Here is a 25152-nt window from a genome sequence, read left to right as displayed (position 1 = left end):
CACAAATATTTAATAAAAGAATTTTCAGACTTAGATGGGATAGGAATAGCTCTAAACAAAATCATGGTTTACTCGGGTCTTCCCTGGTGGTACAGCGGATTCTAATCTGCTGTAGAGGACAATGCAGAGGACATGGGTGCCATCCCTGGTCCTGGAAGATCCCTCATGCCACAGAGCAACTAAACCTGAGAGCCACAACTACTGAAGCCCGTGAGCCTAAAGCCTGTGCTCCTCAACGAGAGAAGCCGCTGCAGTGAGAAGCCTGTGCGCTACAGTGAAGAGTAACCCGGTCGCTGCAACTACAGAAGGCCCGTGCACGGCAGCAAAGACCTAGGGCAGGCAAACAAATAAATAAAATTATGGTGCATTGGGAATTCCTTGGCAGTTCAGTGGTTAGGACTCTGATCTCACTGCCGAGGGTGTAGGTGTATAGTGCGGCCCCCCCAAAATCTAAAATAACCCCCCCAATTATGGTGTGTTGAACAAAAATGCTCATGTGGGGGAGATGAAAGCAAACATTTGAGATAGATTCCAGGTTAGCTATTGCTCCCAGTATTTCTCCTGTGTAGTGGCTGCAGCATCCTTGTCTCTGACTCACTACCAGTGTTTCAGAATCATTTGAGGACAATTTCAGTCATGCTTTCCTGGTGGCTCAGATGGTTAAGTGTCTGCCTACAATGCGGGAGACCCGGGTTTGATCCCTGGTTGGGGAAGATCCTCTGAGAAGGAAATGGCAACCCATTCCAGTACTCTTGCCTGGGAAATCCCATGGGAGGAGCCTGGTAGGCTACAGTCCATGGGGTCACAAAGAGTCGGACACGATGGAGCGACTTTACTTCTTCTTTTACTTCAGTCATGCTTCAGACTAAACAATCAAGGGAGCTGATATCAGGGGCTCCACGCTGATATATTCTTTACAGGAAAAATAAGAGAGATTATAAAGAAAGAGACAGGATCTGCTTTTCCCGAAGGCTGCAAAGTCTGTGATAAATAGCACTGGTGGGAAATTTGTCCTTCCTCTGACCAAAGATATCCTTTAAAGGATAAATACCCATTATCCTTTAACCTCGAAATTAAATCTGTACTTTTATGGATATGGAATGAAACCACAACTCAGAATGTGCACTTGGCTTACATAATCGGGGGAATCATAACACCCTTCTTGCATCTGTTTTTCCCCAAAGACTATTTAAAAAAATTAAAATTTTATTTATTTCTGGCTGTGCTAGGTCTTCATTGCTGTGTGAAGGCTTTCTCTAGTTGCAGTGCACAGGTTTTTCATTGAGGTGGCTTCTCTTGTTGCGGAGCACAGGCTCTACGTGCATGGACTTCAGTAGTTGCAGTACTCAGGCTTAGTCGCTCCAAGGCATGTGGAATCTTCCTGGACCAGGGATCAAACCTGTGTCCTTTGCATTGACAGAAAGAAAGGAGAAGATGTAGCTCAGTCATGTCCAACTCTTTGCGACCCCACGAGCTATACAGTCCATGGAATTCTCCAGGCCAGAATACTGGAGTGGGTAGCTTTTCCCTTCTCCAGGGGATCTTCCCAACCCAGGTCTCCTGGATTGGCAGGCAGACTCTTATCAACTGGACTTCCAAGGAAGTCCCATTCTTACATCCTTATTACCCCTGATTATCCTAGGCCTTACATCTGCTCACTAGATGGGTTTGAACTGACTTAATGGTAGATATGACCAACCTAGACAGCATATTAAAAAGCAGAGACATTACTTTGCCAACAAAGTTCCATCTAGTCAAAGCTATGGTTTTTCCAGTGGTCATGTATGGATGTGAGAGTTGGACTATGAAGAAAGCTGAGTGCTGAAGGATTGATGCTTATGAAGTGTGGTGTTTGCGAAGACTCTTGAGAGTCCCTTAAACAGCAAGGAGATCCAACCAGTCCATCCTAAAGGAACTCAGTCCTGAATATTCATTGGAAGGACTGATGCTGAAGCTGAAACGCCAATACTTTGGCCACCTGATGCGAAGAACTGACTGATTGGAAGACCCTGACGCTGGGAAAGATTGAAGGCAGGAGGAGAAGGGGATGACAGAGGATGGTTGGATGGCATCACTGACTCAATGGACATGAGTTTGAGTAAACTCCAGGAGTTGGTGACGGACAGGGAGACCTGGTGTGCTGCAGTCCATGGGGTCGCAAAGAGTCGAACACGACTGAGCGACTGAACTGAACTGAAATGGTAGATATAGGTGCCTCTTTCTCTAAAGGGCTTTTCCATATTTGCCTGTCTCTCCTGAGCTACTTAGCGCTGCAGTGAGACCTAAACATGATGTTACAAGCCTTGTCTCTTTCCCCAAGATTGTTACTGTGCTACAGTAATTGTAAAAGTAACCCCCATTCTCCAACCTCTCTGTTTCCTATACCCATTGTGATAGGAGTTTGCAGCTCTTCTCATCAGAAAGTGGACTGTTTTTCTCTATCCCTTGAATCTGAGCTGGCCTTGTGACTTGCTTTGACCAGTAGGATGAGGCAGAAATGATGGTGTGTCAGTCTCAAGACTGGCCTTCAAGAAGCATTTCTTTCTTCTATTCTCTCCTGGACTCCTGTCTCGACCATGAGAACAACCCTGGACCAGCTTGCTGGATGGTGGAAGACAATTTGGGGCTGAGGAAAGTGGTCTCAGACAAGGCATATAAGACCAGTCAGTCCTTGGATTTCTTTTTTTTTTTTTTTTAGGTCCTGGGAATTCTGTCTGTCCAGTGCTTAGGACTCTGTGCTTACACTGCTGGGGCCTGGGTTCAATCACTGGTCAGGGCAGGCAAAAAAAAAAAAAAAATCAATCAGTCCCCAGCTGAGCTAGACTTAGGCTTAGGCTCATAGGCTAAATAAACGCTTGTTATTTTATGTTGTCATGATTAACGTGAATTGCCATGCAACATTATTACAACAACAGATAACTGTTCCAGAAATTGGCATCAGGAGTTAGGTAATGTCCTAAGAAAAGGCTAAAATACGGAGGGAGAGCGGTGAGGAAATTGTTAGTGGAGCAGAAAAAATGATGACTCGTGTTACGCTGTAGTGAAGTAAGTGGCCAACTGTTGCCTGTGATTACCCAGAAATAGAGACAGAAATAGAAAACGGAAAGTGTTTGGCTAAGGCAATACCCAGACATAACGCTGGTTACTCACTGTTGAGTATCATGAGGGTTAGCAAGAAAGGGCTGACCTATAGAAGGAATTGACTGATTTCCCAGAATTTAGAACTACAGAAGGCCTATGACTTGCTAGGTTGGGAAAGAAAAGCTTTTCTCACATCCAGTCTCTCCAGTCACAAAAGACGGTCAAAGTGGAAAAGCCTGTGAGTACTGATCAAATTAAAGGTGTGGCTTTATGACCCTTTACTAAGAGCTCAAAAATATGAGGCAGTGCCTCCCACAGAGACAAAAGGATTTCTAGGAACTTTACGGGCATGGTCCTCTAGAAAACTGATCTTAATATAGGAAGAAGTCTAGAGAGCAAGGTGCGCCCAGCTTTATTGAGATGAATTGACATGTAATATTGTTGAAGTTTTGGGCCTCCTGTGTGGCTCAGATGGTAAAGAATCAGACCTGGGTTCAATTCCTGGGTCGAGAAGATTCCCTGGAGAAGGAAATGGCTACCAACTCCAGTATTCTTGCCTGGAAAATTTCACGAACAGAGGAGCTTGGGGGGCTACAGTCCATGGGGTTGCAAGGAGTTGGACATGACTGAGTGACTAAATACACAGGCACACACATACATATTGAGTAAGTTTAAGTCATGCAATGGGATGGTTTGATACATGTATATATTTTCTAGTAATTACAAGTGGGGTTAGTTAACACTTTCATCAGCTCACATAACTACCTTTTTTTTTTTTTTTTGGTGGTGGTAGTAAAGATATTTAAGTGCTACTGTCTTAACAACTTTGAGGTATATAATATAACACTTAATTATAATCACCATGCTGAATATTAGATCGCCAGAACTTATCCATCTTTTTAAAATTTTTTGTTTTTAATTGGAGGATAATTGCTTTACAATGTTATGTATGGCTTTGCCATACAACAACGTGAATCAGCCATAAGTATACATATATCCCCTCCCTCGTGAGTCTCCCTTCCACCCCCACCCCTCCCCAGTTTATTCATCTTAAAACTGGAAGTCTTGTACCCTTGACCAATTCTGCCCACTTCCCCCACCTCCCAGTCCTTAACAACCACCAATCTACTCTCTGCTTCTGTGAATATGGATTTTTTAGTTTCCACATATAAGTGATACCATACAGTATTTGTCTTTCTCTGTCTGACTTATCTCACTTAGCATGATGCCCTCTAGGTCCATCCATGTTGTCACAAATGGCATGATTTTCTTTTTTCTCAACAGTGAAACAATTTGTTGTTTTTCAGTCGTTGAGTTTTGCTCGACTCTTTGTGATCCCATGGACTGCGGCACGCCAGGCTTCCCTCTCCTTCACTATCTCCTGGAGTTTGCTCAGATTCATGTCCAATGAGTCAGTGATGCTATCTAATCATCTCATCCTCTGCACTCTCTTCTCCTTTTGCCTTCAATCTTTCCCAGCATCAGGGTCTTTTCCAATAGGTTGGCTCTCGCATCAGGTGGCCCAAGTATTGGACCTTCAGCTTCAGCATCAGTCCTTTCAATGAATATTCAGGGTTGATTTCCTTTAGGATTGACTGGTTTGATCTTGCTATCCAAGGGACTCTCAAGAGTCTTCTCCAGCACCACAATTCCAAAGCATCAACTCTTTGGTGCTCAGCCTTCTTTATGATCCAACTCTCAAATCCGTACATGACTACTGGAAAAACCATAGCTTTGAGTATACAGACCTTTTGCCGGCAAAGTGATATCTCTCCTTTTTAATACACTGTCTAGGTTTGTCATAGCTTTCCTTCCAAGGAGCAAGCATCTTTAACTTCATGGCTGCAGTCACTGTCCAAGAAAAGAAAATCTGTCACTGCTTCTACTTTTTCCCTATCTATTTGCCATGAAATGATGGGACCTGATGCCATGATCTTAGTTTTTTGAATGTTAAGTTTTAAGCCAGCTTTTTCACTCTCCTCTTTCACCCTCTTCAAGAGGCTCTTTAGTTCCTTTTCATTTTCTGCCGTTAGAGTGGTATCATCTGCATATCTGAGGTTGTTGATATTTCTCCTAGCAATCTTGATTCCAGCCTGGCATTTTGCATGACGTACTCTGCATACCTGGGGTTCCTAGGTGGCATTAGTGGTAAAGAACCCATCTGCCAATGGAGGAGATGCAAGAGACGCAGATTTGATCCCTAGGTTGAGAAGATCCCTGGGAAAGGGCATGGCAACCCACTCCAGTATTCTTGCCTGGAGAATCCCATGGACAGGGGAGCCCTGCAGGCTACAGTCCATAGGGTTGCAGTCCATAGAGTTGGACATGATTGAAGCGACTTAGCATGCACATACTCTGCATATAAGTTAAATAAACAGGGTGACAGTATACAGGCTGTCATACTCCTTTCCCAGTTCTGAACCAGTAAGGTATTCCATGTAAGGTTCTAACTCTTGCTTCTTGACTGGCATGCAGGTTTCTCAGGAGACAAGTAAGGTGGCCTGGTATTCCTATCTCTGTAAGAATTTTCCAGTTTGTTGTGATCCACAGTCAAAGGATTCAGCATAGTCAATGAAGCAGAAGTAGATGTTTTTTCTGAAATTCCCTTGTTTTCTCTATGATCCAACGAATGTTGGCAATTTGATTTCTGGTTCCTCTGTCTTTTCTAAACCTAGCTTGTTCATCTAGAAGTTCTTGGTTCACATACTGCTGAAGCCTAGTTTGAAGGATTTTGAGCACAACCTTACTAGCATGTGAAGTGAGGGCAGTTGTATGGTAGTTTGAACATTCTTTGGCATTGCCCTTCTTTGGGATTGGAATGAAAACTGACCTTTTCCAGTCCTGTGGTCATTGCTGAGTTTTCTAACTCTGCTGACATATTGAGTGCAGCACTTTATCAGCATCATCTTTTAGGATTTTAAATAGCTCAGCTGGAATTCCATTACCTCCACTAGCCTTGTTTATAGTAAGGCTTCCTAAGGCCCACCTGACTTCAGATTCCAGTATGTCAAACTCCAGGTGAGTGACTACACCATCGTGGTTATCTGGGTCATTAAGACAGTTTTTCATTATAGTTCTTCTGCTGTATTCTTGCCACCTCTTTTTAGTCTTTTGCATCTGTTAGGTCCTTACCGTTTCTGTCCTTTATCATGCCCATTCTTGCATGAAATGTTACCTTGATGGTGCCAATTTTCTTGAAGAGATCTCTGCTCTTTCCTATCCTACTCTTTCCCTCTCTCTTTCTATCTCTCTCTATATGTATATATATACAATATATATATATTATATATATATATAGATATATAGATAGATAGATAGATAGAAATGTAGGTTTTTTCCATATCTTGGCTGTTGTGAATAATGCTGCAATGAGCACCAGGGTACAGACACCTCTTTGAGATCTTGATTTCATTTCTGTTGGATGTATATACAGAAGTGGGATTGCTGGATCATAGGGTAGTACTATTTTCATTTTATTTTTTAAAGAACCTTTCATACTGCTTTCCATTGTGGCTGTACCAATTCACATTCTCACCAAGAGTGAACAAGGGTTCCCTTTTCTCCACATCCTTGCCAACCCTTGCTATTTCTTGTCTTCTTGATCATAGCCATTCTAACAAGTGTGAGGAGATACCTCACTGTGATTTTGACTTGCATTTCCCAGTGATAAGTGATGCTGAGCATCTTTTCATGTACTTCTTGGCCATTTGTATTTCTCCTTTAGAAAAATGTTCATCCGAGTGCTCTGCTCATTTAAAAATTAGATTTGTTGTCTTTTTTTGCAATTGAGTTGTATGAGTCCCTTATATATTTTGGACATTAACCCCTTATCAGATAGATGGTTTGCAAATATTTTCTTCCATTCCATGGATTGCCTTTTCATTTTGTTGAGTGTTACTTTTGCTCTGTGGGAGCTACTTATTTATTTAAAATTTTAATTTTTATACAATTTTGAAGCTTACTTCTCATTTACAGTTATTACACAATATTGACTATATCCCCCATGTTGTATAGTACATCCTTGAACTTATCTTATTCCTAATGGTTTGTATCTCCCACTCTTCCTCCACGCCCCCATTGGTAATCACTTACTTGTTCTCTATATCTGTGAGTCTGTACAGAAGCTTTCTAGTTTTATGTAATCCCACTTACTCATATTTCTTTGCTTTTGGTATCATATCCAAAAAAATTATTGCCAAGATCAATGTCAAGGTGCTCTTTCCCTATGCTTCCTTCTAGGACTCCTGTGGTTTCATGTTTTATGTTTAAGTCTTTAATCCATCACAAGTTAATTTAAAAAAATTATTTATTGATTTGGCTGTGCTGGGTCTTAGTTGCGTCTTGCAGAATCTTCGTTGGGGCATGTGGCCTCTTTAGTGGTGGGATGCAGGCTCTTTTAGTTGTGGCACGTGGGATATTTCACTGCGGCATGTGAACCCTTAGCTGTGGCATGTGGGATCTAGTTCCCTGACCAGGGATCGAACCCAGGCCCCCTGCATTGGGAGTGCACAGTCTTAGCCATTGGCCCACCAGGGAAGTCCCCATTGCAAGTTAATTTTTGTGAATGGTATAAAATTGGGGTCTATTTTCACCTTTAATTTTTTATGTAGTGGGCACTCAAAAAATATATGTTGAATCAGAGTGAAGTTAAGCTTCCCCACCACTGACTTTCACATACCAAGGTGTCTGATAATCCTGAAGCTCCTTTGAAGCCTAATACTGAAAGAGATGGGCATACCAGACCACCTGACCTGCCTCTTGAGAAACCTGTATGCAGGTCAGGAAGCAACAGTTAGAACTGGACGTGGAACAACAGACTGTTTCCAAATGGGAAAAGGAGGATGTCAAGGCTGTATATTGTCACCGTGCTTATTTAACTTCTATGCAGAGTACATCATGAGAAACGCTGGGCTGGAAGAAGCACAAGCTGGAATCAAGATTGCCGGGAGAAATATCAATAACCTCAGATATGCAGATGACATCACCCTTATGGCAGAAAGTGAAGAAGAACTAACGAGCCTCTTGATGAAAGTGAAAGAGGAGAGTAAAAAAGTGGGCTTAAAGCTCAACATTCAGAAAACTAAGATCATGGCATCTGGTCCCATCACTTAATGGCAAATAGATGGGGAAACAGTGGAAACAGTGGCTGACTATTTTTCTGGGCTCCAAAATCACTGCGGATGGTGATTGCAGCCATGAAATTAAAAGATGCTTACTCCTTGGAAGGAAAGTTATGACCAACCTAGACAGCATATTAAAAAGCAGAGACATTACTTTGCCAACAAAGGCCCATCTAGTCAAGGCTATGGTTTTTCCAGTAGTCATGTATGGAGGTGAGAGTTGGACTGTGAAGAAAGCTGAGCGGTGAAGAATTGATGCTTTTGAACTGTGGTGTTGGAGAAGACTCTTGAGAGTCCCTTGGACTGCAAGGAGATGCAACCAGTCCATCCTAAAGGAGATCAGTCCTGGGTGTTCATTGGAAGGACTGATGTTGAAGCCGAAACTCCAATACTTTGGCCACCTGATGCAAAGAGCTGACTCATTTGAAAAGACCCTGATGCTGGGAAAGATTGAGGGTGGGAGGAGAAGGGGATGACAGAGGATGAGATGGTTGGATGGCATCACCAACTCGATGGACATGGGTTTGGGTGGACTCCGGGAGTTGGTGATGGACAGGGAGGCCTGGCGTGCTGCAGTTCATGGGGTCGCAAAGAGTTGGACATGACTAAGTGACCAAACTGAACTGAACTGAAATCCCCAAAACTAAATGAATGATATGGAACTCACAAAAATTCACTCAGTAGGTTCAAAATATCTTATCTAACGGGTGTGCAAAGAAAATTACTATCTTGCTTGACTTTTATCTGTATCATTTTTGGTTTCCTTTCATGTGTATCTTATAAAGGTCTGAGGCTACCAAAGAAAATAACCCATACCATTCATCTACACAATATTTCTGCAGGACACGTGACAGCCCCATAACTGTGACAGCTGTTCTCAGGATCTAGAGAGGCTCAACTTGTTTTGAGTTTCACAAATTCATCTCTTCTCATTTGTGACTTGCTTTTTTGCCAACAATGGAATTAGGATATTGATCTGTCATGTGCGTGTGTGCTAAGTTGCTTCTGTTGTGTCCGACTCTGTGCAACCCTATGACCTGTGGCCCATCCCCCTCCCAAGGATCCTCTGTCCATGGGATTCTTGAGGCAGGAATACTGGAGTAGGTTGCCATGCCCTCCTCCAGGGGATCTTCCCAACCCAGGGATCGAACCCATGTCTCTTATGTCTCCTGCAGTGGCAAGCGGGTTCTTTACCACTAGTGCTGCCTGGGAAGCCCTTGAGCCCAACAATGAATTCTTTCTAATTACATCAAAATTACTTTCTTTTCCCTTCAAAATAGTGACATTATACGGGAAATACTGATACAAAACCACAGTGACAAACATCTTCCATAGCCTACTGCGGTTTTCTTCTAAATGCAGATATTTCTGTTTCATTTCCTTGTCTTGTTTCTCTATCTGCTGTTGTTATCAGAGAAAGAACATAGACAGTAAAGGCCCATCATTTATAAAGAACTTCAGTCTTACCCAGTCTTTTTTTATAAAAAACAAGTTTGTTTTATTTTTGGCTGTGCTGGGTCTTCGTTGCTGCGTGGGCTTTTCTCTAGTTGTGGTGTTTGGGCTCCTCATTGCCATGACTTCTCTTGCTGCTGAGCACGGGCTCCAGGCTCGAGGGCTTCAGTAGTTGTGGCCCCCAGGCCTTAGAGCACAGGCTCAGTAGTTGCGGTACTCCGGCTTAGTTTGCTCCACAGCATGTGAGATCTTTCCTGACCAGGGATCAAACCTGTGTCTCCTGCATTGGAGACACAACTACTGAGCCCATGTTCTTTACCACCGAGCTACCGGGAAAGCCCTTATCCAGTACTTGAGCATGAGACTTAGTTGCTTTACACATAGGGGGCTCAGTGACTAAGTCAGAACATTTAGTATTAACAGTGCAGTGGCCAGAAACCCTCACAGAGCTTGCTCTCTGATACCACGAGGTTGATTTTTTTTTCTTTTGGCTGAGCTGTGGCTCATAGGAACTTAGTTCCCCAAACCCGAGTGCTTGGCAATAAAAGCTCAGAGTCCTAACCATGGACCGCCAGGGCAGTCTCCTCGCCTAGTTGATGTGAGCCAGGGTTGGTAATTGTATTAATATCCCTAGGCTGCCATAACAGAGGAGCACAAACTGGATGGTTTAACACAACAGCAGTGTATCCGCTCACAGTTCTGGAGGCCAGGAGTCTGATGAAATCAAGGTGTTTAGCAGTGCTGCACTCGCTCTGCAGACCTTAGGGGAGAAGGCACTCTCTTACCTCTTCCAGTTTCTGGTGGTTGTTGACCTTCCTTGCCTTGTGGCTCTATCACTTCCATCTCTCTGCTATGGTCACATTGCTTACTCTCTCTCTCTTTCTTTAAAAATGGTATTTATTTATTAGCTACGTTTGGCTGGGCTGGGTCTTCACTGATGCATGGGCTTTTCTCTAGTTGTGGCCAGCAGGGGCTACTCTCTAGTCATGGTGACCAAGCTCCTCACGGTGTGGTGGCTTCTTTTGGGGAGCATGGGTTCTAGGGCTCAGGCTTCAGTAGTTGCGGCTCCCAAGCTCTAGGGGACAGGCTCAATAGTTGTGGCACATGGGCTCCTTTGCTCCATGGCGGGTGTGATCTTCTGGGACCAGGGATCAAACCTGTGTTTCCTGCACTGGCAGGCAGAGTCTTTACCACTGAGTCACCAGGGAAGCCCACAAGTTATTTTCTAGCCAAATCCTTGCGATAGGTTCAGTCATACTGTCTGACAGCTAACCAGATAAATAGTGACATAGTCAAGATTCCCATGATGTTAATTCAGTTATATTATCTTCATTCTTCTTTGTTCCCAGCCCACCCACAATAGAGGCCAGTTTACTAACTTGCTAAGTAGTTTCTGGCGCACTCCTACTTGAGCACTGATAATGGTGTCTGGTATAGAGGAAATGCTTAATCCTCATTTACCGACTGAAATAATAAGTTCTTTCTTTCCACAGAAAAAATTTTCCAGCATAGCATGACAACTTCTTTCTTCACCCCAATTCTAAACAAATTATTGAGGTCACACTGAGCTTCTGACCAATCAATAATCATTTATTAGATTGATGACCTGACTCTTCTTCAAAACGAATATATTTTATTTATTTTTGGCTGCTGTCTGGACTTTCTCTAGTTGTGGCAAATGGGACTACTCGGGACTCCTCTTTGTTACAGCGCGCAGGCTTCTCATTATGATGACTTCTCCTGCAGAGTACGGGCTCTAGGCTTGAGGGCTCAGTAGTTGTGGCACTCAGGCTGAGTCACCCAGAGGCATGTGGGATCCTTTGGCACCAGGGGTCAAACCAGTGTCCCCTACATAGCAGATAGATTCTTAACCACTGGCCCACCAGGCAAGTCCAAAAGGTACATTTTTAAAAGGTGGTCATCAAGTATACTTCAATAAAAAAAGATTTAAAAAAATGGCCATTTTGTTTTAATCTCTAGCCTACAAAGGTGAAAGTGAAAGTTAGTCACTCTGTTGTGTCCAACTCTTTGCGACCCCGTGAACTTGTAGCCCACCAGGCTCCTCTGTCCATGGAATTCTCCAGGTAAGAATATTGGAGTGGGTTGCCATTTCCTTCACCAGGGCATCTTCCTGACCCAGGGATCGAACCCAGGTCTCCCACATTGCAGGAGGACTCTTTACTGACTGAGCCACCAGGGAAATCACTGGTGAGCTACAAACGTAGCTCATATTTTTGGTAACATTCTTCTGCTGTCCAAGTTTGATTTTTTTTTTATTTTATATCCTTTCTCCCAAGTCACTATTATGAATAAACCTTGGAAAGATAAGTTTGCACATAAACCACTAAATAGGGGGAATTCCCTGATGGTCCAGAGGTTAGGACTCTGTGCTTTGACTGCCAACCAAGCACCTGAGTTCAGTCCCTGGTCAGGGAACTATGATTCCCCAAACCATGCGGTGTGACATGAAATGAAATGAAATGAAATAAAATAAAGGGTTTCCCTGGTGGCTCAGTGGTAAAGAATCCACCTGCCAATGCAGGAGGGTTCAGCCGCTGGTCTGGGAAGATTCCACAGGCCGAGGACCCACAACATCAGGGCCCTGGGACCTACTAAGCCCGGGAACCACAACTACTGAACCCATGTGCTCCAACTGCTGAAGCCTAAGCGCCCTAGAGCCTGTGCTCCACAGTAAGAGAAGCCACCACAATGGCAAACCCGTACACCGCGAGTAGAGAAAAGCCCACGCTGCAATGAAGACCCAGCACAGGCAAAAATAAATGCAAAATAAATAATAGAAACCTCCAAATACAGTTCAGTCCTCAGAGGATCCTAGAAATGGTTGTCCAGAATCCACACTCCAGTTAGGACCACTAGGTGGTGTAGTTCAGCCGTTATTTCCCAGGACTGGTCACCCTTGGGTCGGTCTTCTGCCCTCTAGAGGGCAGCCAAGTCAAATTCTTCATAGAAACAAGGGCTGAAAGGAGTTAGAGGGACTTCACAGATTTGCTGAGGGCTTCTGAAATTGTTGACACTGTGAGAAAATTCTAGGCAAGCTGTCAACCACTGTTCGTGTGTTCCCATGAGTGTTGTTTGGGGATTATGTCAGAGTAGTTGATCAAGTGCTTCCTTTCTCATTAACTTGTCAAGTGGAAGTCTTTTCTGAAATTTTGGATGTATTTTGAGATGCACTATTTCTGAAAGTCTCCCCTGAACTGGAACTGATCTTACCATTCAGAATCTACTGGCTCACTGTCTTCACATAGGCAAAAAAAAATTAGGCAAAACATTCTTAACCTTTTTTCCCCTTTATGTTTCACTGAGGAAAATGAGGTGCAAGCTGGTCTTATTCATTCTACTGGGCCGGTTCAAATTAGGCTACACTCTTTGCAACCCACAGATTGTAGCCCGCCAGGTTCCTCTATCCATGGAATTCTCCAGGCAAGAATACTGGAGTGGGTTGCCATTCCTTTCTCCAGGGGATCTTCTCCAGCCCAGTGGTTGAAACTGGCTCTCCCACATTGCAGGCAGATTCTTTACCGACCGAGCCACCAGGGAAGCCCAGGCTACACTCACTCTGATGAGCGTTTTCCCAAACTTTCCCAGCACCTCTTGTGGAGGCTATGACTATGCTCATGTAATAACATCAATCCTGTGACAAATTATTCTTCTAACCCACTGGTTCTCAGTCTTGTCTGCACACTGGGGTCACCAGGACTTTTGCTGGTGCCCATATCCCTCTTCTTGAGATTCTGACTTGATTATTGTCAGAAGCAGCCTGGGACTGGGGTTTCTAAGAGCTCTTTAGGCAATGTTAATACATAGCCTAGGTTAGAACCATGGTACTAACCAAACTCTTGCAATCACCCTGCAATTTTTGTTTGAAAGCTAATGAGAATATCTATTCATTTGTTAATTCAGTTATGTTGCCTTCATTTCTTTTTTTATTTAATATTCATTTATTTATTTGGCTGTCCCATGTCTTAATTTCAACCTGTGGGTTCTTTTTAGTTGTGGCATGTGGGATCCAGCACTGCACTGGGGGCTCGGAGTCTCATCCACTGGACCACCAGGGAAGTCCCCTGTTGCCTTCATTTCTGGTTGTTCCTAATCCAGCCACAATTTTGGCCAACTGATATACAATGAACTATGTCACACCTACACTCCCCAGCCCTCGTTTACTCAAGTACCTTTAACAGTTTCTGACACAAAAGTATGTATTCAGTATATAATTATTGGATGAAGGAACTAACATTCTTGGGACATATTCTTTCATAAAACCGAGGCCTCCAATATTCCCAGAACCATTCTCTTTTGATGCAACTTTTACAATGTAAGGGACATTGTGTTTCCTGGCAAATTGTTACTTAATACATTGTTGTTGTTGTTGTTGTTTTTAACCTGGTTTTTCCTTCACCAGGTATATTAAGGAAAGTTGGCATTTTGCTTGCATGTCTAGCCTGTAAGACCACAAAGCTTACAAAGTAGAATTTCAGTTGTGCTCGACATGCCTCTGAAACCATTTGGTCGTTGTTATAGGGGGCTCAGAAGAGCTCTGTATAGTACCACAGTCCTTTATGTCTCAGTGCAGAAAAGAATTCAGCCAAAGGCAAAGTGGTAGGTAAGAAGTGATTTATTGTGAAAACCTTGTGAGGTTTACAAGTGGGCAGGTGAGAAATGCCACCCTCCTGAGGACTTACTGGGCTATTGTCTCATGTGTGTGTTAGTCATTCAGTTGTGTCCTACTCTTTGGGATCCCATGAAGTGTAGCCTACCAGGCTCCTCTGCCCATGGAATTCTCCAGGCAAGAATACTGGAGTGGGTTGCCATGCCCTCTTCCAGGGGATCTTCCCCACCCAGGGATTGAACCCAGGTCTCCTGCACAACAGATTCTTTACCACCTGAGCCACCAGGGAAGCCCACAGTTTTATAATCAAAGCAAGAGTAAGGAGGGGGAGAAGAACTTCTTTGTCATTCTAGAGTAGATGTCATGCTTCCATCATCAGCTCCTCCTCCAAGCTGAGCAGGGGAGTTTTCTTGTCCCTACCTGGTCAAGCCAGGTCCATACATTTTTGGTTTTTCATGTGTGCAGAGAGAGTGTACTAGGGATCATTTAACTTACTGCGCTCACTGGGCAGGCTGTGGGGCTCACGGCCCTAGTGTTTTATTGCTTGGGGGCATGTCTCGTGCTTCTGTTGCTAAGCAAGCCTGCCTGGCTTTGTGGTTAAGCAAAACTGCTTTCTTTCCTTTTTAAACAAAGTGTCTTCTCTTTCACTTATTAATTTTTGGCTGAACTGGGTCTCTGTTGCTGCCTGGGCTTTTTCTCTAGTTGTGGCGAGTGAGGGCTACTCTTCACTGTAGTATGTGGGCTTCTCGTTGCCGTGGCTTCTCTAGCTGCAGAGTATGGGCTCCAGGCAAATGGGCTTTACTAGTTGTGTCAAGTGGGTTCCGTAGTCGCAGCTCCCTGCCTCTCGAGCACAGGCAGGCTCAGGAGGTGTGGCACATGTGTCTCCTGCATTGGCAGGCGGATTCTTTACCATTGAGCCACCACTGAAGCCCCAAACCTGCTTTCTTGAGTAATCATTAACTTACAGGGGTCTCCCATATTTTTTCTACTTATAATCTTTTAGTGGAATTAACTAATCTACTTTGTCCCTATACTCTGTCCCTATCAATTCCACTGTCTAGAAAACCATAATCCTGCAGGAGAGTGATGGTTCTCCACAGCCAGGAGAGACTCTGTTCTCACTTTTTTCCAGACATATTAAGGTTTCAAAAATGCTTTTTTTTTTTTTTGGCCGTGCTGTGCAGAGTGTGGAGAAGGCAATGGCATCCCACTCCAGTACTCTTGCCTGGAAAATCCTATGGATGGAGGAGCCTGGAAGGCTGCAGTCCATGGGGTTGCTGAGGGTCAGACACGACTGAGTGACTTCACTTTCACTTTTCACTTTCATGCATTGGAGAAGGAAATGGCAACCCACTCCAGTGTTCTTGCCTGGAGAATCCCAGGGACGGAGGAGCCTGGTGGGCTGCCATCTATGGGATCACACAGAGTCGGACATGACTGAAGTGACTTAGCAGCAGCAGCAGTGCAGAGTGTGGAATCTTAGTTCCCTGATCAGGGTCTGAACCCGGGCCCACAGCGTGAAAGTCCCGAGTCCTAACAACTGGACCACCAGAGAAGTCCCACAAACGCTTCTTTATAAACATTAGTGAATACAACCAATGATGGGAGACAGGATTCACTACTGTAACTGCATTAGAAATAACCGAGGCTGAACCCTGGAAGTCTCACCTCTGAGGATGGTTTTCCTTCTAAAACATTCCTACGTCTAGCTGCAGTGCTTGAGCATCCTGAACAGACCAAACCATTGAGCACTTCTTCCACAGAAAGTACAGACTTTTCCTGGGAGTCCCGGTGCAAAGCCATGGAGACAGCTCTCATAGCAGAGACTGAGAGTCTCTTTTCTCTCTCTTTCTTTTTGGGTCATGTGGGATCTTAGTTCCCTGACCAGGGATCAAAGCTGTGCCCTCTGGATTGGAAGTGCAGAGTCTTAACCACTGACCACCAAGGAGTCCTGAGGCTTTCTTGAACGCTTTTGCTGCCATCCCACCTCCCTGTGGATGACTGCTGTTGCTACATGTAATGACAAAGAGTGTGTGTGTGTGTGTCTGTGTGTCTGCGTGTTACTTAGACCCTTCTCTGTCCCAGGGATGTACTATGTACTTATGTTGTTATTTAGTCGCTCAGTCATGGCTGACTCTTCAACCCTGTGGACTGTAGCCCGCTAGGCTCCTCTGTCCATGGGATTTCCCAGACAAGAATGCTGGAGTGGGTGGCCATTTCTTTCTCCAGGGATCTTCCTGACCCAGGGATTGAACCCATGTCTCTTGCATTGGCAGGCAGGTTCTTTACCACTGAACCACCCTTAATCTTGGACTTCAGCCTCCAGAGCTATGAGAAAATAAATTTCTTATAAGCTTCCCAGTCTGTGATAGCTACGGCAGCCCTGGGGACAGATACAGCTCACCCAGTTCTCACAGCCTCCCTATCCCACACCTCCTAGGCTATGTGATGACTCCAAGTTCAGGAAGACCTGCTCAAATGACTGCCCATCACTCAAAGTCAGACTGTGGACTCTCCCCTGCCCGTCCCTATTTGAGGACTCATGAAACTCAGCTCAAGGTGGGGGATAAAAAGTGATGATGAAGCATCTGGAGAGCAGGAATTCACCAGGATGTGGAGAAAGTGGAAAAAGTCTGAATGCGCCTCTTAAGCGGTCCTGAAAATCTTTTCCTGCGCCCATGCCTCTCTCCTAATTGGAAAGTGCAGGCTTTCTGCTGGGGTGCAGCTCCTCCTCTGCACTGTGACTGTGCTGGGGAATTGGTGTGGCTCATTTGTGTAAGCACCTGCAGCTGACTTAATAGCTCTGTGACTCAGGTGCCTCAGGTATGATATTGACATAATAGTCACAGTACCTACCTCACAGGGGTGTTGTGAGCAATGTCAGTTAACTCATGTCATGTCCTTGTAACACAGCACAGAACTTATTAAGCTCAATGAAAATGTTGGGTATTTATTAGTATTAATCTGGCCCATCAATTGGGTGCCAGCTGTCCACCTTCAGTCCCCCTCAGTTGTGTGGTTGCAGTAGATGTTGGTGCTGGGAATGAGGCTGCTCACTTTTCTCCTGAAGGCTGGAATGTTCCCACAGGGAACAGAGGGTGAAGGGCATCTGGTCTGGCCCAGGCTGAGGTGGAAGGGACAAGAGGCTACAGGCACATTCACACCAACCCACCTCCCTCTGACTGAGGCCGAGGGAACAACCGTCAGCCCATACCCAGGTCAGTCACAAGACAATATATTAATAACAGGCACGCAATGGGACACACACTCACCTTCTCTCTTCTCCTTGGAGCTGTGGTTAAAGGTCCTCAGAGAAAGGGGAGGGGTAGGGAGAGGGTTCCAGCCCTAGCTCCTGTCTCACCAGGCTGGCAGGCATTGTCTGAGTAAGATCCCTTCTGTGTCTTGGAGTGCTGAGGAGAAGCCTTTTTAAGGGGGCATCTGATGGGGATTCTTCAAGCCATTTCTCCGCACCAACCCCATCCCAGAGCCTCGTCTCTCCATGACTGAAGGCTTTCTCAGGAACCATGCTGCAATGCTGGATCATGACACAGACATTCCACTAGGAAGTATTTATTTGGCTGTGCCAGGTCTTCGTTGCTGCACGCAGGATCTTTAGGTGCAGCATGCAAACGCTTAGTTGAGGCATGTGGGATCTAGCTCCCTGACTGGGGATGAAATTCAGGCTCCCTGCATTGGGAGTGTGGAGTCTTAGCCCCTGGACCACCAGAGAATTCCCACAAGTACTCCATTTTTTCCATCCTTAGTCTAAGAAAGTTTTATGTGGCTCCAAATGACGGGAGGCTACTGCTCCTGGGAGTGAGGCTGGCTGGCCTAAGGGCTCCAGCCCACACTTCCTCCTGTGAACCAGGAATAAGTGGTAATTTGCTTTGGTAATAAAAATCACCCAAATCTCAATGGTTTATGACAATAGAGTTTATTGTGATTATTTTCAAAACTTTTATTTATTTTTTGGCTGGGTCTTCATTGCTATGCATGGGCTTTCTCTAGTTGTGGTGAGCAGGGGCTGCTCTCCATGGTGGTGCACAGGCATCTCATTGCAGTGGCTTCTCCCGTTGCAGAGCACTAGCTCTATGCCCTCGGGCTCACTAGTTGTGACCTATGGGCTTAGTTGCCCCAGAGCATGTGGAATCTTCTTGTACCAGATGTCCCCAGAATTTATGTTTTACTTACAATCTGCTCTGGGTCAGCAGTGGTTCTGTTCCATGTATCTTCCTCAATTCAAGCCTTGCCTTCTTGGGACATGCCATTCCTGTGGCAAGACAGAACACAGAAATGATGGCACTACACACACTCTCCAAATTTCTGTCCAGAAGTGACACTCCTCAGTATGGCTCACATTTCACTGGCCAGGTTGTCAAATGGCAAAGCCTGGGGTCAGTGGGTGGGAGGTCTCTGCTTCTGTTGGAACCAATAACATCATTTACCTCCCCAATGCATTTTAAAGTATCTCAGAGCACACACACACACACACACACACACACACACAAATTAATGGAGCTTTAAAATTCTTTGTATAAAGTGAGTATACCTATTTTAAAAGCCAAGAAAGACTACACAACAGCACATATAGCAATCTCATTTAAGAATACTGATGGAAAAATCCTAGACTATTCATGAATAGTATCAGTAGAACACTAAAAGAATAATGCAGCAAGGTTAGGAAATTCTGTTAATTCAGCAGAGGAACAGATCTAATAAAAATCATGTGGGCAGTGAACCATGGACCCCCAGTGAAGACTCAGGACACCAATTTCCCAGGTGTTAAATTTAGAAACTTGGATCTTATGGTTCTTTCTTCTCTCAACTTGGTTAATATCCATGGACTTTGCTATTTGCAAGTTGCTGAGTCAAGCTTTATTCTTGTAAAACCAATTTTTGTAGTGAGGCAAAGATAAAAGATACTTTCCACAAAGAAGACAAAAGAGTCTGCATCAATCAAGATTTTTCTAAAAACTTGCTTCAGAAGATCCAACATTAATAGTACCTATTTTCTGTTTCCTGATCACACTCTTCCATTTCCTCCAAACTGTGAAAGAAGTGCTTTCTTTCCCCCTATTTACAGTCCACGGCATTCCACACCACATGCTGCAATAAAAATGTTTCAGTTGTAGGATTGGCAAAAGACTCTCTTAAATGAATCCAAAAAAGAAGGGCAGGTTTCTCTGAAGGCAGCCTTCTCCTCTTTTGATGTATAGGATATCGCATGTCTTTCGGCCTATCATAGTCGAGTTCTGCAGCGAGGCGACTGAGAGCCATAGGTGCAAAGAGATCTTACATAAATGTATAGGCATCCAGATAAGACGTTGGGATTACGCGTTTGCCAGCGGCTATGGTGGGCTGTTTCCTTTGCTGTACACACATCCATAAACACCCAGCTGGGTTTGCCATACCCTCTTAACTGGCTGCCCGGGGCGCTGGGTACCCCTTCCCCAAACAGAGGCTGCACTTGCTCCAAGTCAGGCCCGAAGCCCTTGGGCTTGCGTTGGGGTTGTGGGAAGGCAGCTGGGCCAGGGGCCGTTCTCCTACCAGGGCAGTTCTCAGAGACCCGCGTCCTCTTGTGGTCAGAGGCCTTCTCCAACTTTGTCCGTCATTCAGCGTCCCTCTGGGGCTCCGCAGGCCTTGCTGGCCATCTCTTGAAGCCTATCTCCGCCCGCACGACATTGCGGTCAGTTTTCGCCATGCCGGGGTCGGGGGGACACAGCTACCTATAGGCAGATTGGGCATCTCAAACCCGCAGAGTCAACTGCACGCTTCTCAGCAACAGCGGAACAATGAAACATCGCGATAGTGTGTGTGAGACCACGTGAGCGCGTGGGTATGTGCATATGTATTACTCTGGGCATGCGTGAGTGTGAGTGTGTTTGCGCATGCGCCGCACTTTGAACTCAGCTGTGGAGACCGTTCCTGAGAGAACGTTAGTTATGCTGTTTTCGTCTGGCTGAAGAATCCCTTGGACTGCAAGGAGATCCAACCAGTCCATTCGAAAGGAGATCAGCCCTGGGTGTTCTTTGGAAGGAATGATGCTAAAGCTGAAACTCCAGTACTTTGGCCACCTCGTGCGAAGAGTTGACTCATTGGAAAAGACTGATGCTGGGAGGGATTGGGGGCAGAAGGAGGAGAGGACGACAGAGGATGAGATGGCTGGCATCACCGACTCGATGGACGTGAGTCTGAGTGAACTCCGGGAGTTGGTGATGGACAGGGAGGCCTGGCGTGCTGCGATTCATGGGGTCGCAAAGAGTCGGACACGACTGAGTGACTGAACTGAACTGAAGTTGCTCTTGGTACCCAACGAATGAGAACGGTTGCTTCATACTTTGAATCTTAGTCAAGTAATTCTTGGTAAGACATACTCAGCATCAGTGTCTCAGACCCTATTTTGTTTTGGAAAACTGCAACTTTTGGTGCTGGAAACCTGAAATGGCCCTCCCGTGTCTGTTGTTACCCCATATGCGTTTGCACCTCTTTGTGTTTCCCATCTGCTTTTCTCTTTCCAGCTTTTCTTTCCCCTCCCCTCTTTCCTCTTTGTTCCTTCTCCTTCTTGGTCTTTTCCCCTGCTGTCTTCTCTTTCCATTCCCTGCATCCATTTTACCTTTCTCCTTCTCCCGCTCTTTCGTTTCTCCCAGCCTCTGTCCTTCACGTTTCTTTCTCCACACCACCTACCCCTTTGCCCTTCGTCTTAAATCTAAGTCTCTGGCAGGCTTCTCTGCCTACCCTACAGTTGTAACTCCCCAAACTTTCATCCCAGACTGCTCCAAACTTATAGCGGAACTGTCTTCCAGACCCTCTTGTAATGCCACCTCTGTGCTTGGGTCTGTATCTAGACAGTCCTCTCCCCGCCCCCGCCTCCCCTCCCGCTGGATCCTAGTTTTCTGACCAGGGATGGAATCCATGGACCCTGCAGTGGAAAGGGAGGATTTTTAACCACTGGATCGCCAGCTAAGTCCCACCTTTGTTCTTTCCTATTAATTTATTTGCTTATCTGCACCAGTGTATGTTGTCTTACTATATTTATATCAAACACTTTAATACGTGATTTATTGACAGTGAATGAGCTTGAATCTCCTTCCTCGTTCTTCGAGATTGTCTCAGTTCTCTTTGGACTTTACAGTGTCTGTGAAGTTTTGAGTCAGTTTGAGAATTTCTCTAAAAGCCTACTGGGATTTTGCTTAGGAATTCATGAATTCTTAGATTAATTTAGGGAAGAACTGGAATCTTTAAAATGGATCTTTCTCCTGTATTAATGTGATGTATGTGTCAGTTTTCTTTAAATTACATAAATTTTATAGTTTTCCCCAATTGTTTATAGATGTAGCTAGTGAAACTGACTAAATGAGAAAGAAATTCAAAGTGGAGTTTACTTGGGGCAGTGAGTAAGTGGAGGCAGTGGGGAGGGATGACTAGGGAAATTCACAGGTGTTACCAACCATGGTTCTTAGCCTTAGCCTCTTTAATCAATGGACATTGAACAGGCCAGGCACATTCAGGCTAGGCTTTATTGGGACTCCTGTTGCTGTAGGAGTGAGTGAAAACAAGTAGCAGGTTCCCTTGCTCTGCTCTCTGAAGGAGTGATGAGCCGATTTCCTATATGGGCTTGAGGGTGGGGATGAGGGCCAGGGTGGATGGAGGGATGGCTTAGTTGATCTGCCCATCTGCTTGGTGGTGCTGTTTGGGTTTTTGGTCTTTTTGTATCTTGTTCATAATTTGCCTCAACTGCAGTTATCTTTAGTTCCTTATGGTTTCTTTATATTTTATTGCTCTAGGAGGCTCTTGACCAGGTGCAACCACTGAAGCAAAGGGTCCCAGGTTTGAGCTCACCTCACAGGTACAAATGTTCTTATTTCTGAAGCTTGGTGGCTACATGACTATTTTTTAAAATTTCATTTTAATTGTTCTAATTTGTTATATAAGCTTTATGTGCATGATACATTTTGCAATTTAAACTTTGAATGCCTTTTATTGTTTTTGAATTTTAGAAACGTTAAGCATTTGTTTGCTGTTGTGAATGGGCTCTTTATTTGTAGCTAGTGAAACTGTGACTAAAAACAAATGAGAAACAAATTCAAAATGGAGTTTACTTGGGGCAGTGAGCAAGTTGAAGCAGTGGGGAGGGATGACTAGGGAGATTCACAGGTGTTACCAACCAGGGTTCTTAGCCTCTTTAATCAATGGACATTGAACAGGCCAGGCACATGGGACTCTTGGGTTGGTGTATAAGGATGCCAATGGTTCCCATGTTGTCCAGTAACTTTGCTGAATGTTTGTAAGTTCTAATAGACATTAAAAATAGTTTCTTTGACAATTGCAAATAATTTGAGCTTTCTCTCTTTTTTCTTGGTCAGTCTCCCTAACAGTTGTCAGTTTTGTTAATCTTCTCAAGGAACCAACTTTTGATTCTTGATTTTGTCTGTTCTGTTTCATTTCTGTTTTCATCTTTATGATTTCTTTCTGCTTGTTTTGGATTTAGTTTGCTCTTCTAGTTTCTTAAAGTGGAAGGTTAAGTTATTTATTTGAATTTTTTCTTTTTTGTTAGTATAGTCATTTACAACTCTTAAATTTCCTTGCAAACAGTGCTTGTGCTGCACCTCATAAGTTGTGTGTCTTTGTTTTCATTTACCTCAAAATATTTTAAAATTTCTCTTGTGATTTTTTTTTCTTTGACCAGTTGATTCTTCAGGAGACTATTGTTTAACTTCCTCAAATTTGTGAATTTCCCAAATTTTTTCTGTTGTTGATTTTAATTTAGTTCCGTTGTGCTACTGGCACAAAGACAGAAATATAGATCAATGGAACAAAATAGAAAGCCCAGAGATAAATCCACGCACATATGGACACCTTATCTTTGACAAAGGAGGCAAGAATATACAATGGATTAAAGACAATCTCTTTAACAAGTGGTGCTGGGAAATCTGGTCAACCACTTGTAAAAGAATGAAACTAGATCACTTTCTAACACCATACACAAAAATAAACTCAAAATGGATTAAAGATCTAAACGTAAGACCAGAAACTATAAAACTCCTAGAGGAGAACATAGGCAAAACACTCTCTGACATACATCACAGCAGGATCCTCTATGACCCACCTCCCAGAATATTGGAAATAAAAGCAAAAATAAACAAATGGGACCTAATTAACCTTAAAAGCTTCTGCACATCAAAGGAAACTATTAGCAAGGTGAAAAGACAGCCTTCAGAATGGGAGAAAATAATAGCAAATGAAGCAACTGACAAACAACGAATCTCAAAAATATACAAGCAACTCCTACAGCTCAACTCCAGAAAAATAAATGACCCAATCAAAAAATGGGCCAAAGAACTAAATAGACATTTCTCCAAAGAAGACATACAGATGGCTAACAAACACACGAAAAGATGCTCAACATCACTCATTATCAGAGAAATGCAAATCAAAACCACTATGAGGTACCATTTCACACCAGTCAGAATGGCTGCGATCCAAAAGTCTACAAGTAATAAATGCTGGAGAGGGTGTGGAGAAAAGGGAACCCTCTTACACTGTTGGTGGGAATGCAAACTAGTACAGCCACTATGGAGAACAGTGTGGAGATTCCTTAAAAAACTGGAACTAGAACTGCCTTATGATCCAGCAATCCCACTGCTGGGCATACACACTGAGGAAACCAGAAGGGAAAGAGACACGTGTACCCCAATGTTCATCGCAGCACTGTTTATAATAGCCAGGACATGGAAGCAACCTAGATGCCCATCAGCAGATGAATGGATAAGAAAGCTGTGGTACATATACACAATGGAGTATTACTCAGCAATTAAAAAGAATACATTTGAATCAGTTCTAATGAGGTGGATGAAACTGGAGCCTATTATACAGAGTGAAGTAAGCCAGAAGGAAAAACACCAATACAGTATACTAACGCATATATATGGAATTTAGAAAGATGGTAACAATAACCCTGTGAACGAGACAGCAAAAGAGACAGTGATGTATAGAACAGTCTTATGGACTCTGTGGGAGAGGGAGAGGGTGGGAAGATTTGGGAGAATGGCATTGAAACATGTAAAATATCATGCATGAAACTAGATGCCAGTCCAGGTTCGATGCATGATACTGGACGCTTGGGGCTAGTGCACTGGGACGACCCAGAGGGATGGTATGGGGAGGGAGGAAGGAGGATGGTTCAGGATGGGGAACACATGTATACCCGTGGTGGATTCATTTTGAAATTTGGCAAAACTAATACAATTATGTAAAGTTTAAAAATTAAATAAAATTTAAAAAAAAATGTTGAATTGGCGGGGCCGCCCCGCGGGCCCGGGTGCTCTACGTGCCGCGCGGAGACCCTCTGCACGCCTGGGAACACGGCGCTGCAAGCAGTGCGGAGCGTGCGGGCGGCGGTTGGCAGCCTGCGCGCTATCTCGGCACCACACTCGCCCTGCTCGCCGCGGCCCTGGGGACTGTGGGCGGGTGCTGTCCGAGCGCTGCGCACCGGCCTCGCTCTGCTGTCGGTGCTGAAATTCACAGAAAAACACGAATGGGTTACAACAGAAAACGGTGTTGAAACACTAGGAATCAGCAATTTTGCACAGGAAGCTTTGGGAGATGTTTACCGTAGTCTGCCTGAAGTTGGGATGAAATTGAACAAACCAAAGGACTTTGGTGGTTGGAAAGTGTGAAAGCTCCTAGTGAACTCTATTCTCTATCAGGAGAAGTAACTGAAATTAATAAAACTCTAGCAGAAAGTCCAGGACTTGTCAACAAATCTTGTTATGAAGATGGTTGGCTGATGAAGATGACATTCAGTAACCCTTCAGAACTAGATGAACTAGTGAAGAAGCATATGAGAAATACATAAAATCGATTGAGGAGTGA

General features: G+C 44.3%; 1 pseudogene; it reads left to right on the top strand.

The window, feature by feature from the left end:
* LOC102272432 (glycine cleavage system H protein, mitochondrial pseudogene) overlaps positions 1-25152 on the top strand; it is a 26467-nt pseudogene extending 1315 nt beyond the window's left edge.

Source organism: Bos mutus, chromosome 18 (assembly GCF_027580195.1).
Source record: "Bos mutus isolate GX-2022 chromosome 18, NWIPB_WYAK_1.1, whole genome shotgun sequence".
Classification (NCBI taxonomy): domain Eukaryota; kingdom Metazoa; phylum Chordata; class Mammalia; order Artiodactyla; family Bovidae; genus Bos; species Bos mutus.
The sequence above is the reverse complement of the archived record's forward strand: the minus strand, read 5'-3'. Positions and strand labels throughout refer to the sequence as shown.